Here is a 16,278-nt window from a genome sequence, read left to right as displayed (position 1 = left end):
GTCAGGGATAACGCCAGTATCTAGGCTTTGTCTCCATAGAATGTGAAGGGCCTGCGATAGTGTTTTTTTTACAGTTCTTGATGAATATGGAGTTCCAAGAATCCGGGCCTGGTGCAGAGTGCATAGGCATACTGTTTATGGCTTCTTCAAAATCTAGTGGGGATAGGGCGACGTCTGATATATGATTTGATGTTGGTATCATATCCATGAAAAATTCATTTGGGTTATCAATCTTTAGTGCGTTTAATGACTCGCTGAAAACAGAGTCGTACTGCTTCCTCAGTAACTCGCTCATTTCTTTGTTATCATCGGTGAAAGTTCCATCTCCCTTTCGCAGGGGCCCGATACTAGATGTGGTTTTTTATCTTGATTTTGCATAGGAGAAAAAATATTTCGGATTTCTCTCTATTTCACTGATGGCCTTTTGCTCTCTTTGCCTCTCCTGGGTTTTGTATGATTCTTGTAGCTTGAGTTCAATTGTTTCTATTTCTCTACCTAACCTTCTTCGCCGTTCTTGAGATAGGGTGCGACTCTCAAGTTGTTCCGCGATTCGTTTTCTTCGCCTATATAGGTGTAATGATCTGGGGCTCAGATCATTGGTTCTCCCTTCTCCCCTCTTTTCCCTCCCCTTCTCCCCTCCTTTCCTTCTCCCTCTCTCCTCCTTCCTTCTCCCCTCCCCTTGGCCGTCATTCGTCTCCTCCTCTTCCCCCCCCCCCCCCTGTCGCCCATTTGTCAGGGTCAAGAGGTTGACCTGAGGGTAGGGTGGTCGTGGATACCTTGGCTTCTCCCACTCAATTCCCCACTCAGATATTTCCCTCTCCACCCCCTCTCATCCCTCTCTGTCCCTCTCAGCAGCGGCCTTCCCCATACCAGGCAGAGTCAAATGTCCCTACTCCTATCTTAGAGGAGACAGGCTTGAACATAAATTATCAGTTTTGTAAACATTGCTCGCAGGTGTCTGGGCTCCATAGACGCGCCTTGTCCCCCTTCTCTAGCTGGGGAGAGCTGACTCAATCTTCAGAAATTCATGTAGCTTTCCACGACAGATCAGTGAAGGTGATTGGCCTGAGATAAGGGCCAAGTCCTTATTGGCCCTAGAGAGCCAGACCTCAGGCCTACGTGTTAAATGGTTGGCCAGGGCCAAAATAATGGGTGGAGCCCTGGGGCTGTATTAGATGGTGGGAGGAGCAATCCTTCCCAGCAATAAGTTGGAAAAACTAAATTTCATCAGTGTGTCTTGGGAGTGTATTAGGAACAGGGCCGCAAGCCCGTATCCTCGGGGCTGAGGGCAGCCATCAACATCTTGGCCGTGGTGCGGGTATTTAAGGTATAGTGCACTTGAGTTTTGTGTCCTCGGTAAATATCCATTGTGCCTCTAGGGAAATAGAACAGGTGATGTGTTCAAATTGTCTTAATTTACATGTTTCATAAAATAAATTGTATAGCTTGTCCAGTGGTATTCACTTAACTCCCCTTTGATATATTTTGCTACTTTGTCATTTTGAGGTGTTGTATTGGAAGCCCCCATGTTCTCCTACTATTAATAGATACTAAAGTTGCCCTTGGATTCAAATAAGTAACGTAAATTACACAAACTAATTTTCCAAAATTTATTTCTGAAATTCATATTACCCGGAGTCCCATGGTTACTGATTCCTTGCCTTCCTGGGGGATCGGTGATTGACACATTCAGGTATGGTTGGTCAGGAAGGTGGTGGCAGTGTAAATGTGTTTTGTTATTGTTTCTTTTAACTAATAACCCTTGTCCTTGGTGTATCTTCCTCATTTAATATTCCTCTTACATACGTGGCCGTCCAGTGAGGGGTCATGCTGGACTGTAACAGTGTTAAGCTGGGGTATTGAGTGAAGAGAGACAGAGACGTACAACAGAGAGCGTATATTACGATCACGAGAGATAACAAGATAACTGTCGCCCATTTGTCAGGGTCAAGAGGTTGACCTGAGGGTAGGGTGGTCGTGGATACCTTGGCTTCTCCCACTCAATTCCCCACTCAGATATTTCCCTCTCCACCCCCTCTCATCCCTCTCTGTCCCTCTCAGCAGCGGCCTTCCCCATACCAGGCAGAGTCAAATGTCCCTACTCCTATCTTAGAGGAGACAGGCTTGAACATAAATTATCAGTTTTGTAAACATTGCTCGCAGGTGTCTGGGCTCCATAGACGCGCCTTGTCCCCCTTCTCTAGCTGGGGAGAGCTGACTCAATCTTCAGAAATTCATGTAGCTTTCCACGACAGATCAGTGAAGGTGATTGGCCTGAGATAAGGGCCAAGTCCTTATTGGCCCTAGAGAGCCAGACCTCAGGCCTACGTGTTAAATGGTTGGCCAGGGCCAAAATAATGGGTGGAGCCCTGGGGCTGTATTAGATGGTGGGAGGAGCAATCCTTCCCAGCAATAAGTTGGAAAAACTAAATTTCATCAGTGTGTCTTGGGAGTGTATTAGGAACAGGGCCGCAAGCCCGTATCCTCGGGGCTGAGGGCAGCCATCAACATCTTGGCCGTGGTGCGGGTATTTAAGGTATAGTGCACTTGAGTTTTGTGTCCTCGGTAAATATCCATTGTGCCTCTAGGGAAATAGAACAGGTGATGTGTTCAAATTGTCTTAATTTACATGTTTCATAAAATAAATTGTATAGCTTGTCCAGTGGTATTCACTTAACTCCCCTTTGATATATTTTGCTACTTTGTCATTTTGAGGTGTTGTATTGGAAGCCCCCATGTTCTCCTACTATTAATAGATACTAAAGTTGCCCTTGGATTCAAATAAGTAACGTAAATTACACAAACTAATTTTCCAAAATTTATTTCTGAAATTCATATTACCCGGAGTCCCATGGTTACTGATTCCTTGCCTTCCTGGGGGATCGGTGATTGACACATTCAGGTATGGTTGGTCAGGAAGGTGGTGGCAGTGTAAATGTGTTTTGTTATTGTTTCTTTTAACTAATAACCCTTGTCCTTGGTGTATCTTCCTCATTTAATATTCCTCTTACATACGTGGCCGTCCAGTGAGGGGTCATGCTGGACTGTAACAGTGTTAAGCTGGGGTATTGAGTGAAGAGAGACAGAGACGTACAACAGAGAGCGTATATTACGATCACGAGAGATAACAAGATAACAGGATTAATACTGGGGAACATGGGGTTATTTTTATAAAGGCCGCGGTTATTACGGCAGGGGAAGCGGTCATTACATAGGGAACGACGTTCCCGTTCCAATCTGCATCTCTTTCTCTTTTTTCTTAGGGGTATGCGGTTTGAACATATTTCTAGTGCTACTGAGCTTATTTTTTCCAGACACTGGTTCAGGTTTGCATTTTCTAGCTGTTCTTCCCAGTTTATTTCTGTGAAGTCCTGGTTTATTTGCTCCCAGCTTATCCGTTTATTATTGAAGTTGAATTTGCTGAAATCTCCTCCACCGGGAATCTGGACTGGTTTTGAAGGTCCATTCCCCATGGTTGTCAGAACTTCAATTAAGTTGTGATCTGAGTAACAGGTATTTGTAATCATTATGTTCCCGATCAACTCATCATTATTAGTGAAAATGAGGTCCAGCGTGTTCTCCTTCCTAGTTGGTTCTACTATTTGCTGGTTTAAGGCAAACCTGTCGCACATCCGTAGCAGGTCATTTGCATGTGCCTGTTCATTTAGGCTACTTCCTGGTATTCTTTCTGATGTTACTGTATTAGCCAGGTGCTTCCATTTCAGGTGCCGTAGGTTGAAGTCCCCAAGCAGGGACTTTGGCAGGAAGCCAAAGGAAAACTTTCTAACATCTCAATGACACATCTGAGTCTCAAGCTTCCATCCGTGCCCCCTTGTTCTGTTGATATTCATTGTAAACAATTCCTCTGTTTCCACCCTGTCAATTCCTTTAAGCATTTTATACGACTGAATCGTGTCCATCCCTTCCCTCCTCCTTTCTAATATCGTCAGGTTTAGTTCCTTCAGTCTCTCTTCGTTCCTCATCCCTCGCAACTCTGGGACGAGTCTCGTTGCAAACTTCTGCACTTTTTTCGAGCTTCCTTATGTTTTTTTAGATGGGGATTCCAAGACGGGGCGGCATACTCTAAGACTGGCCTCACATAGGCGGTATACAGTGATCTGAAAGCCTCCTTATTCAAGTTTGTGAAGGATGTTCTGACTTTTGCCAGAGTAGAGTATGAGGCTGACGTTTCTATATTTATATGAGCCTCTGGAGTTAGGTTTGGTGTTATGTCCACTCCCAGATCCTTTTCTTAAGTCGTTATAGGGAGGTAGTTTCCCTTCATCATATATGGGCCTTTCGGTCTCCTGGCTCCTGATCCAATTTCCATCACCTTACACTTGCTGGTGTTGAAATCTAGCAGCCATTTCCAGGACCAGCTCTGGAACCTGTGTGTGTATTTACAATTTATGCCTGCAGAATCGAGCTATTAGTTCTTGGACCCCGCCTTTCTAACCAATCTATTTTTCTTCTATTATGTCTACTTCATATATTTCTCTATAACAAGCGCGCGCGCACACACACACACACATCCCCAGGAAGCAGGCATCTAACTCCCAGGTGCCTATTTACTGCTAGGTGAATAGGGCATTAGAGGGAAATAAACTCTATCCATTTGTTTCCGCCTCCGCCGGGAATGGAACTCGGGCTCTTAGAACTACGACCCCCGAGCACTGTCAACTCAGCCGCGAGACCCTCGAGTGTGTGTGCGTGTGTAACTACCTAAGGGTAGTTTTCAGAGCCGAAATTTAGGAACCAATCAGGGAAGAGGCTATGAAGATGCAACTCCCCCAATTGGTGAATTCATACTCTAGTCTTAGAGTTAACTAGAGTTAGTTAGGCTATCTAGTGGGCTATTTCCACAAGTAGAGTTAGTTAGGCTAACTGGTGGACTAGAATTATTGGCTATCTGGTGGGCTATTTCCACTACTAGAGTTAGTTAGGCTATTTCCACAACTAGAATTAGTTAGAGTATCTGGTGGGCTACTTCCACAACTAGAGTTAGTTAGACTATCTGGTGGGCTATTTCACCACCACCATCATTGCTTACTGACCAACCTTAGTCGTCAATATAGTCCAGGACTAAAGTAAACTCAGTGTATATACACTGAGAAGCTAGATACACTTCTAAATTTATATATATATATATTGCTGTGTGGACGAGGAGGAGTGTACTCGTAATTCTGTGGCGCGGGTTCGATTCCCGCACCAGGTAGAAACAAATGGGCAAAGTTTCTTTCACCCTGAATGCTATAAAGATGTACTATACATCTTTAAGAAGGGATAGACTAGTGGTGGGGTGTGGTAGTGGATGCTTGTCTTTCCTGCTATACCTTCTACTATGAACTGTCTCCGTGGTGTAGTGGTAAGACACTCGCCTGGCGTTCCGCGAGCGCTATGTCATGGGTTCGTATCCTGGCCGGGGAGGATTTACTGGGCACAATTCCTTAACTGTAGCCTCTGTTTAACGCAACAGTAAAATGTGTACTTGGATGAAAAAACGATTCTTCGCGGCAGGGGATCGTATTCCAGGGACCATAGGATTAAGGACTTGCCCGAAACGCTGCGCGTACTAGTGGCTGTACAAGAATGTAACAACTCTTGTATATATCTCAAAAAAAAAAAAAAAAACTGTACAGTGCATAGACCAGTGATATTTTAATGTCTTATTATATAAGTATTTTACTATAATCCACATTACCTTTGGCTTTCCTCTGGGATGATGCTACCTCGGCAAAAGACAGGAGAAAACACGGTTTTCAGAAACAGTTTGTACAAATTGATTTTGAATTCGAATTTCGTAACTGAAGTAACGGTTAAATACAGTGCCGATCCTCTGGTGTTTTCGTTGTAGTCAAAGATGATGAAAATAACAACAGAGGAAGCTCAGAGTGTGAAAATCTTAGCCATATATGTGACTTAATCGATAAGTCGATTAATACAGCTGGTCGTACTATGATGTAGCTGGTGCACTGAGTGTAGTACTGTGAGGTATATGGCCTCGTAGCTACCAGCAATGTATTTTTACTAAATAATTGATATATGAGGCTTAACACTGAGGAAAACATTCTACTATAACTCCTTAAAACCCCTTAAACTCCTTAACCCCTTAAAAAAAAAAACTTAACTCATTAAAAAAGCAAGAGTAACGCCAGTCCATAAAGGAGGCAATCGGCGGACATAAACAATTATAGACCAATATCAAATCTACCCATTCTATCAAAAATATTTGAAAAAATTATTTACAAACAGCTCTATTCCTACCTCGTAAAATTCGACATACTCGGCCCCTGCCAGTTTGTCTTCCGGTCCCAAAAGAGCACCAATGATGCAATCATTAGTCTCCTTGACGTTATCTACTCAGCCCTTGACAAAAATGAGTTTCCGATTGGACTCTTCATTGACCTAAGAAAAGCCTTTGATACTGTCAATCACAACTACCTCTTACTTAAACTCCAGCATTATGGAATCCGAGGCCTTGCCCTTGACTACATCCGATCCTATCTTAGTGACAGACACCAATGTGTAACCATCAATGATACAACTTCTTCCACTCTACCAATTACCGTTGGAGTGCCACAGGGCAGTATCTTAGGACCTCTTCTATTTCTTATATATATCAATGACCTTCCTAATGTCTCTAATATTCTTTAACCTATATTGTTTGCTGACGATACTACCCTTATCTATTCAGACCCCAACCCACATACACTAAATAATGTTGTGAATAATGAATTAAAAAAAAGTCCACCTATGGATGTCAACTAACAAACTAACATTAAACATAGAAAAGACCTACTACATCTTATTTGGAAGCAAATCATCAAATGCAGTTCAGCTACAGATAGACAACATTAACATCAGTAATAAAAATGATGGCAAGTTTCTTGGCCTATTCCTAGACAAGAGACTCAACTTCAGCACCCACATTCAACACATAACTAAGAAAGTCTCTAAGACAGTTGGTATACTCTCTAAAATAAGATATTATGTTCCTAACTCTGCTCTCCTCTCACTATATTATGCACTAATCTACCTCTATCTTAACTATGGTATCTGTGCATGGGGGTCTACCACTGCAAACCACCTTAAGCCCATCATCACGCAGCAAAAATCTGCTATCAGAATAATAACTAACTCTGCTTTCAGACAACACTCAGCTCCCTTGTTTAAATCCCTAAACTTGCTAAATATTAACTCCCTCCACACATTCTCTTGTGTCAACTACATTTACAAAACCTTGTTCTTAAATGCAAACCATGCTCTGAAACTCTCCCTGGACAGATGTAATAGGACCCATTATCACCACACCAGAAATAAATATCTCGAGGATATCCCCAGGGTCACACTTAATCTGTGTAAACACTCTATGCAAATTAAGGGACCTAGTCGATGGAACTCACTCCCTAGTGAATTGAAAAACTGTAAAACTTTTGCCTCATTTAAAAGCAAAACCAAAAAATACCTAATTTCATCTTCGCAGTTTCCTACACTGAGCTTTAAATTTGCTCTGTACCTAGTGTTACCCAATCTCCTAATTTTTATGTATTTAACCCAAACAACCTTATCATTGTGTTCATTGCTGTCTTTTATGTGCTAGCCATATGCTGTATTGTGCCTACCAATTTTTGTCAACTACCATTCACGCTGTCATTGCCATCAATCTGAGCTACCTATGTGCTTTAATATACCTACAATTTTCTCTCATCCTTTATTTTTTTGCCTTGTAACTGTTATCATTTTTTATAAATTTTGCAAGTATTTACCTACTTAAAATTTTCTTAGATTAAGGACCTGCCCGAAACGCTGCGCGTACTAGTGGCTTTACAAGATTGTAATTACTATATTATGTATCCTCACAATCCCAATGGACCTTCTTGTATATATATATATAAATAAATAAATAAATAAATAAATAAATAAATAAATAAATAAATAAATAAATAAATAAATAAATAAATAAACACTGTAGCCGTCCTAGTGCTTCGCGCCCAGGATAATCAAAGACAGATGCTTCGTCTTAAGAAAATTCTTCTCGCGATCCTAGGTAGGGTTGTGTGACTTTAATTGACAATTCCTCAATGGCGCCCCCTTCAGGAGGTCCCGGGGCCCGTCTCATACCTGGGATATTTTACATGTCACAGACAGCAAGGACGTGGTTGTGAAGCAGAGAGGTACCGTGGGGGGCGTGGTTGTGAAGCAGAGAGGTACCGTGGGGGGCGTGGTTGTGAAGCAGAGAGGTACCGTGGGGGGCGTGGTTGTGAAGCAGAGAGGTACAGTGGGGGCGTGGTTGTGAAGCAGAGAGGTACAGTGGGGGCGTGGTTGTGAAGCAGAGAGGTACCGTGGGGGGCGTGGTTGTGAAGCAGAGAGGTACCGTGGGGGGCGTGGTTGTGAAGCAGAGAGGTACAGTGGGGGCGTGGTTGTGAAGCAGAGAGGTACAGTGGGGGCGTGGTTGTGAAGCAGAGAGGTACCGTGGGGGAGTGGTTGTGAAGCAGAGAGGTACCGTGGGGGACGTGGTTGTGAAGCAGAGAGGTACCGTGGGGGACGTGGTTGTGAAGCAGAGAGGTACCGTGGGGGACGTGGTTGTGAAGCAGAGAGGTACAGTGGGGGCGTGGTTGTGAAGCAGAGAGGTACCGTGAGGGACGTGGTTGTGAAGCAGAGAGGTACCGTGGGGGGCGTGGTTGTGAAGCAGAGAGGTACCTTGGGGGGCATGGTTGTGAAGCAGAGAGGTACCGTGGGGGGCGTGGTTGTGAAGCAGAGAGGTACCGTGGGGGACGTGGTTGTGAAGCAGAGAGGTACCGTGGGGGGCGTGGTTGTGAAGCAGAGAGGTACAGTGGGGGCGTGGTTGTGAAGCAGAGAGGTACAGTGGGGGCGTGGTTGTGAAGCAGAGAGGTACAGTGGGGGCGTGGTTGTGAAGCAGAGAGGTACCGTGGGGGGCGTGGTTGTGAAGCAGAGAGGTACCGTGGGGGACGTGGTTGTGAAGCAGAGAGGTACCGTGGGGGGCGTGGTTGTGAAGCAGAGAGGTACAGTGGGGGCGTGGTTGTGAAGCAGAGAGGTACAGTGGGGGCGTGGTTGTGAAGCAGAGAGGTACAGTGGGGGCGTGGTTGTGAAGCAGAGAGGTACAGTGGGGGCGTGGTTGTGAAGAAGAGAGGTACAGTGGGGGCGTGGTTGTGAAGCAGAGAGGTACAGTGGGGGCGTGGTTGTGAAGCAGAGAGGTACAGTGGGGGCGTGGTTGTGAAGCAGAGAGGTACAGTGGGGGCGTGGTTGTGAAGCAGAGAGGTACAGTGGGGGCGTGGTTGTGAAGCAGAGAGGTACAGTGGGGGCGTGGTTGTGAAGCAGAGAGGTACAGTGGGGGCGTGGTCGTGAAGCAGAGAGGTACAGTGGGGGCGTGGTTGTGAAGCAGAGAGGTACAGTGGGGGCGTGGTTGTGAAGCAGAGAGGTACAGTGGGGGCGTGGTTGTGAAGCAGAGAGGTACAGTGGGGGCGTGGTTGTGAAGCAGAGAGGTACAGTGGGGGCGTGGTTGTGAAGCAGAGAGGTACAGTGGGGGCGTGGTTGTGAAGCAGAGAGGTACAGTGGGGGCGTGGTTGTGAAGCAGAGAGGTACAGTGGGGGCGTGGTTGTGAAGCAGAGAGGTACAGTGGGGGCGTGGTTGTGAAGCAGAGAGGTACCGTGGGGGGCGTGGTTGACAAGCAGAGAGGTACCGTGGGGGGCGTGGTTGTGAAGCAGAGAGGTACAGTGGGGGCGTGGTTGTGAAGCAGAGAGGTACCGTGGGGGGCGTGGTTGTGAAGCAGAGAGGTACCGTGGGGGGCGTGGTTGTGAAGCAGAGAGGTACCGTGGGGGGCGTGGTTGTGAAGCAGAGAGGTACAGTGGGGGCGTGGTTGTGAAGCAGAGAGGTACAGTGGGGGGGTGGTTGTGAAGCAGAGAGGTACAGTGGGGGGGTGGTTGTGAAGCAGAGAGGTACAGTGGGGGGAGTGGTTGTGAAGCAGAGAGGTACCGTGGGGGGCGTGGTTGTGAAGCAGAGAGGTACCGTGGGGGGCGTGGTTGTGAAGCAGAGAGGTACCGTGGGGGGCGTGGTTATGAAGCAGAGAGGTACAATGGGGGGCGTGGTTGTGAAGCAGATAGGTACAGTGGGGGCGTGGTTGTGAAGCAGAGAGGTACAGTGGGGGCGTGGTTGTGAAGCAGAGAGGTACAGTGGGGGCGTGGTTGTGAAGCAGAGAGGTACAGTGGGGGCGTGGTTGTGAAGCAGAGAGGTACAGTGGGGGCGTGGTTGTGAAGCAGAGAGGTACAGTGGGGGCGTGGTTGTGAAGCAGAGAGGTACAGTGGGGGGCGTGGTTGTGAAGCAGAGAGGTACAGTGGGGGCGTGGTTGTGAAGCAGAGAGGTACAGTGGGGGCGTGGTTGTGAAGCAGAGAGGTACAGTGGGGGGCGTGGTTGTGAAGCAGAGAGGTACCGTGTTGGGCGTGGTTGTGAAGCAGAGAGGTACAGTGGGGGCGTAGTTGTGAAGCAGAGAGGTACAGTGGGGGCGTGGTTGTGAAGCAGAGAGGTACAGTGGGGGCGTGGTTGTGAAGCAGAGAGGTACAGTGGGGGCGTGGTTGTGAAGCAGAGAGGTACAGTGGGGGCGTGGTTGTGAAGCAGAGAGGTACAGTGGGGGCGTGGTTGTGAAGCAGAGAGGTACCGTGGGGGGCGTGGTTGTGAAGCAGAGAGGTACCGTGGGGGGCGTAGTTGTGAAGCAGAGAGGTACAGTGGGAGCGTGGTTGTGAAGCAGAGAGGTACAGTGGGAGCGTGGTTGTGAAGCAGAGAGGTACAGTGGGAGCGTGGTTGTGAAGCAGAGAGGTACAGTGGGAGCGTGGTTGTGAAGCAGAGAGGTACAGTGGGAGCGTGGTTGTGAAGTAGAGAGGTACAGTGGGAGCGTGGTTGTGAAGCAGAGAGGTACAGTGGGGGCGTAGTTGTGAAGCAGAGAGGTACGGTAGTTGAGATATACATTGTAACGAAGATTCAAAATCACTACAGTACTACTAGGAAAGGCCTAAATTGGTTACAGACTGGCAGATACAGTCTAACAGTAAGACTGTAGCGTGGTAAAGGTTGAAACGTTACAGACTGTAGTCTTACAAACTGTCTTACGAAAGGCTGATTAGTAAGATAAAGGCTTAGAGGAACTGGAGTGGTTATCCTAAGCAGGATAACAGCATGATTATTTAAAGGGAAGTGGAGAGAGTTCCCAAAAATGGGTAAAGTCAGAGTAGGCTACTGATATCAGCAGGGCTCCGAGGGCTGTCCTAGGCTATTCCTTTTCTAGGAAATACCTTTCCTAGCACCTTTTCTACGATTGAAGAAAATAATTGGAATATTCCCCGTGAAGCAAAAAAATAAGTACAAATTAAATTAAGAGGAAATTAAATACAGAACATATATATACAAGTTCAGATTTAGAAAAGTCCTGAGAACGACTGATTTAGAAATAGGATTGTGGGTTTATGGAACAGATTTAATGCCAGTATTATAGACGCGGCATCTCTTGATTGTTTCAAGCGTAGCCTAGACAAGTATGAGTATGGTTCGCTGTAAATATGAGCCGCCTGCGTATGAGTCAATTTAGGTCCACAACAACCCTGTTCTAATGACAGGTTGTTGTGGACGGTAAGAGACGGGGTACGGATGAATGTGAGACGGGTACGGATGAATGTTTGCGTGGATGAGTCGCTTAGACAGGAGGAGGGTTTACTATAGTCAACAGGAATGTGTGAAGTGGAGGGGGTGACAGGAACCCTTGACAGGTGTAGGTAAAATTAGCAGCGGCTGGCACGGTGTCCCAGAACGTGTGTGGGCACTTCCTCACACACACACACACACACACACACACACACACACACACACACACACACACACACACACACACACACACACACACACACACACACCACACACACACACACGCGCGCGCGCACACACACACGCGCGCGCGCACACACACACGCGCGCGCGCACACACGCACACACTACTAAAGTTCAACCCGAGTAAATGTAAGGTAATGAAACTAGGCAGTGGAAACAGGAGGCCAGACACAGGATACAGAATGGGAGATGAAGTACTTCATGAAACGGACAGAGAGAAAGATCTAGGAGTTGATATCACACCAAACCTGTCTCCTGAAGCCCACATAAAAAGAATAACGTCTGCGGCATATGCGAGGCTGGCTAACATCAGAACAGCGTTCAGGAACCTGTGTAAGGAATCATTCAGAACCTTGTACACCACATATGTAAGACCAATCCTGGAGTATGCGGCCCCAGCATGGAGTCCGTACCTTGTCAAGCACAAGATGAAGCTGGAAAAAGTTCAGAGATATGCCATTAGGCTAGTCCCAGAACTAAGAGGCATGAGTTACGAAGAAAGGCTGCGTGAGTTGCACCTCACGACACTAGAAGACAGAAGAGTAAGGGGAGACATGATCACTACCTACAAAATTCTCAGAGGAATTGACAGGGTAGATAAAGATAAACTGTTTAACACGGGCGGTACGCGAACAAGGGGACACAGGAGGACACTGAGTACCCAAATGAGCCACGGGGACGTTAGAAAGAGCTTATTCAGTGTCAGAGTAGTTAACAGAGGGAATGCATTAGGCAGTGATGTGGTGGAGGCTGACTCCATACACAGTTTCAAATGTAGGTATGACAGAGCCCAGTAGGCTCAGGAATCTGTACGACAGTTGAGAGGCAGTACCAAAGAGCCAGAGCTCAACCCACCGCAAGCACAACTAGGTGAGTATACACACATAACCACTCAAGCTAAACACTCATTTGTGTGATGCTTAACCTGATCGGTTTGTCGCCAGCAAGTATCATGGGGGTCGCCATGTGAGCCAGTCACGTTGTAATGTGAGCAATGGGTCCGACCCTGACCCACCTGTGTTGGGCACCTACCTCTCGGCAATAACTGTGTACAGTTGGGTGAGGCTAGCACAAAGCCTTTGGCAGCCAAACTTAGCCCAGATAAACATTATTTTACTGATATCTTGAGGTTATCTTGAGATGAATTCGGGACTTAGTGTCCCCGCGGCCCGGTCCTCGACCACGCCTCCACCCCCAGGAAGCAACCCGTAGCAGCTGTCTAGCTCCCAGGTACCTATTTACTGCTAGGTAACAGGGGCATCAGGGTGAAAGAAACATTTTGCCCATTTGTCTCCGCCTCCACCGGGGGTCGAACCCGGAACCTCAGGACTACGAATCAGAAGCGCTGTCCACCTAGCTGTCAGGCGCCCTATAGATACAGGGTGTTTGTAAAGTCCGTGTGCCATTTTAATATACTTATAGTTTTGAAGCTTCACATAATAAAATTAATTTGCAAACAAAAATTATACGCCGGATGTGTTTAACTTTTTGTCATCACTCAAAATTGTTTTTATTAAGGTTAATGTCTGGTGTCCATTAGGAAATAATCGAATCATAGGGAGCCTCTCTTATTTGCAGGACATATTGCCCAATAAACTCGCCCCTCGGGGCAAAATTAAAAAAATTTACGTTGTAAATGGTGATAGCTATTTAGAAATGATGCAGCATTTCTTTATTCCTGAACGTAACCGATTAGAACTGATAAGTCGGCAGGAAATTCTCATAAAGTTTCAAAACGTTATGAAAAACGTTAATTGAAAGTTTCCTCTCCTAACCTAACCGAGTAAGCCGGTCGACTCAAACACAAAACGGAACAGTACGTCACTTTTTGAGTCGATTTCATTTCAAATTACGTCCAAATTTGGCCATAGCGCACATACGAGCGAAAAGCGACGTTATTTTTAAGAGGACGGGTTGATCAGAAACCGTTTTCAAATGAAAAATTCACTAAGAGGTAGATAGATGGATCTTTTATCTAGACTTCCACTATCGCCATATTTGACTCTATTGGATTTATTTTTGTAAGTGCATATGAAAACTAATTGTTTATTTAACCAAACCTCGTTCTTTACGGAATAATTCTATCATATATATAGTTCTAAAACAATAAATATATAAAATTGCACACTGACATTTTAAACACCCTGATATATAATAAAATGTATGTAAAAATTTGTTAAGCTCATTTATGAAACAACCCACACGAACCCTGTGTAAATATGATGAAATTAGTCAATAAAATTCGTTGGGGAAGGAGCCAGCCCGCGAGACACGTCGAGACACGTACAGCAGTTGTGGCGGGAACCTCCTCGTCCATCCTGGCCAATGTAAACAAACCCGCCAGCGTTAGTCCTCAAGTATCTGAAGAAGCTACTAAACATCTCAACCACCTCGGGAGTCAATAGATGGGTTTTATTATAATTGTTATACACGCTAATAAATATTTCAGTTGGGTTGTGTATAATAATTAATTTATATCTCTTTGCCTATAAATTAAATTCCGAGGATTCATTCTGAACACTGTAAAGGGTGCATGATTATAATATTGTCGTTTCTGGTTACAGGATGATTTAGTTTAAAGTGGTGGTAATCGTCTTTGTTTGTGTATGTCTTTGTGTGTAACATCTCCTGAGTTAGGGTTATATCAGGACTTGAGACGTTTTTTGGGGCAATTTCCGGATTTTTCAGAAAAAAAATAAAATGATAAGGCAGCGGAAGTTATAACTAAAGTAATTGCAGACATTTATCTGGCAGAGTTTGTGCTAGTGGCAGCTGAATTATGAAATTAGATTGTGGCATTCCGTTAGAATTTACGTAAAACAACAAATATATGTTTTGGTATTTGTGAATGTTTGCAGTTTGAAGGTTTATAAATTCATGGTGACAGTTACTGGTCACTTCAATGTCTGGTCCGTGAAATTTAATTTAGTGTTGAAACATCGATGCTGAAATACACAGAGAAATCACAGTAACATGATATATATATAGCGTGCTCACCATAGCCCGTGCTACATGGAAGTTTTGTTCCGAGTAGTTGAATCTTAAACAACAACAAAACAACGTGATATATATCAATGATAAAATCAACTGCAACTGAGGTGTCTCGAACCCGCAACTGAGAGACTCCCAGCTGCTGCACCTAACCACTGGACCACCCTGACTTGGAGAAATTATACAACTGGATTTTTATCGAAATCCGGCTGCATAACTCATCCTGTGAGGGAACATAATACCATAGCAGCATGTTCAACACTCCCCAATAGGAAGAAAACCCGCTGGATTGTTCATCCTGTCACTTGTACGCAGATGCAGGTGAGACTGTCTTAACTGTCTCAAGTGGAGACCACATCTTCTGAAAGAAATATCTGCTTTGGAGAAGGTACAACATCGGGTGACAAAAATCATCCCAGAACTAAGTCGACACTCATGCTAGGAAGGGTTGATGGCCACAGGGCTAACAACACTGCAAACAGATATTAGTTTATACGATTTTCAGGAACATGTTCCCACTCCCTTTGTCCTTCGCTCACCCTTCTTCTAATGATTTTATTAGGTTGCTTTTATGTCCATTTAACAGATTTTCTGATCCCTATCACTTTGTAAAAGTATTTTTTTTCTTCTCATTCGTACCTTCATTTACACATTTTGCTTTGGCATGGTTTAGTTTAACTTCTCTGTCATCCTTCGAAATATCTCGTCTTAATAACCATATTTTCCCTTTCTCATCATTTTTTAATTTCTTGGCATTCCTAGGTACTTTTGTCATTTGTTACTCTCTCCATTAAATATCACCTTTAAGGGGCGATTCTTGTATTTCTGATATTTACCTATCCTTCTAAAATCACTGAGATCACTAAAATCATCCTTTGTTATGATGCCTTCTTCTACACATACTATTTTCTCAATTATGTTTTCTCTGTTCTGCGGCTCTATCTGTCCAAGATGGAATTTTCTTTTCCAAACACTCACAAAATATTATAGATTTACTTCTCTACAGTTTTGTACTAATATACTGCTTGTGACAAGTTATTTCCTAATTGTTTGCCTACTCTTTCTTGCTGCTCAGTTCTGATTTTGACTTCCAAACATGTTTCTTTGATCGTTCTTTTTTCTCTTTTACAACTTTTTCATGTTTCTTTCATTTCCTTTTTGTACTTTTCCAATCCTTTGGTGATTTCTTTGACTTGATCTGTCCATGAAGTTTCTATTAGATTGTCCATACAAGGGAATACGTTTTCCATAATGTGGAAAACATGTCCATTAACATGTCCATTATTGTCCATAACTCCATAAGCCACTCAGGAAAGGTATTGGTAAAAGTTTTTTGAAAACCTTTTAGTCATTAGTTTTGATTTAAGAATAAATTTCCTCGAAGACAAGGCGTCG

The 16,278-nt window shown here is 44.7% G+C and overlaps 1 protein-coding gene across 2 annotated transcripts in view; it reads right to left on the bottom strand.

Annotated features, from left to right (window-relative positions):
* Positions 1-16,278, bottom strand: part of LOC123750413 (calcineurin subunit B type 2) — a 96,822-nt gene that overhangs the window by 74,920 nt on the left and 5,624 nt on the right. The window lies entirely within an intron of this gene.

This window comes from Procambarus clarkii, chromosome 4 (assembly GCF_040958095.1).
Source record: "Procambarus clarkii isolate CNS0578487 chromosome 4, FALCON_Pclarkii_2.0, whole genome shotgun sequence".
Taxonomy (NCBI): domain Eukaryota; kingdom Metazoa; phylum Arthropoda; class Malacostraca; order Decapoda; family Cambaridae; genus Procambarus; species Procambarus clarkii.
The sequence above is the reverse complement of the archived record's forward strand: the minus strand, read 5'-3'. Positions and strand labels throughout refer to the sequence as shown.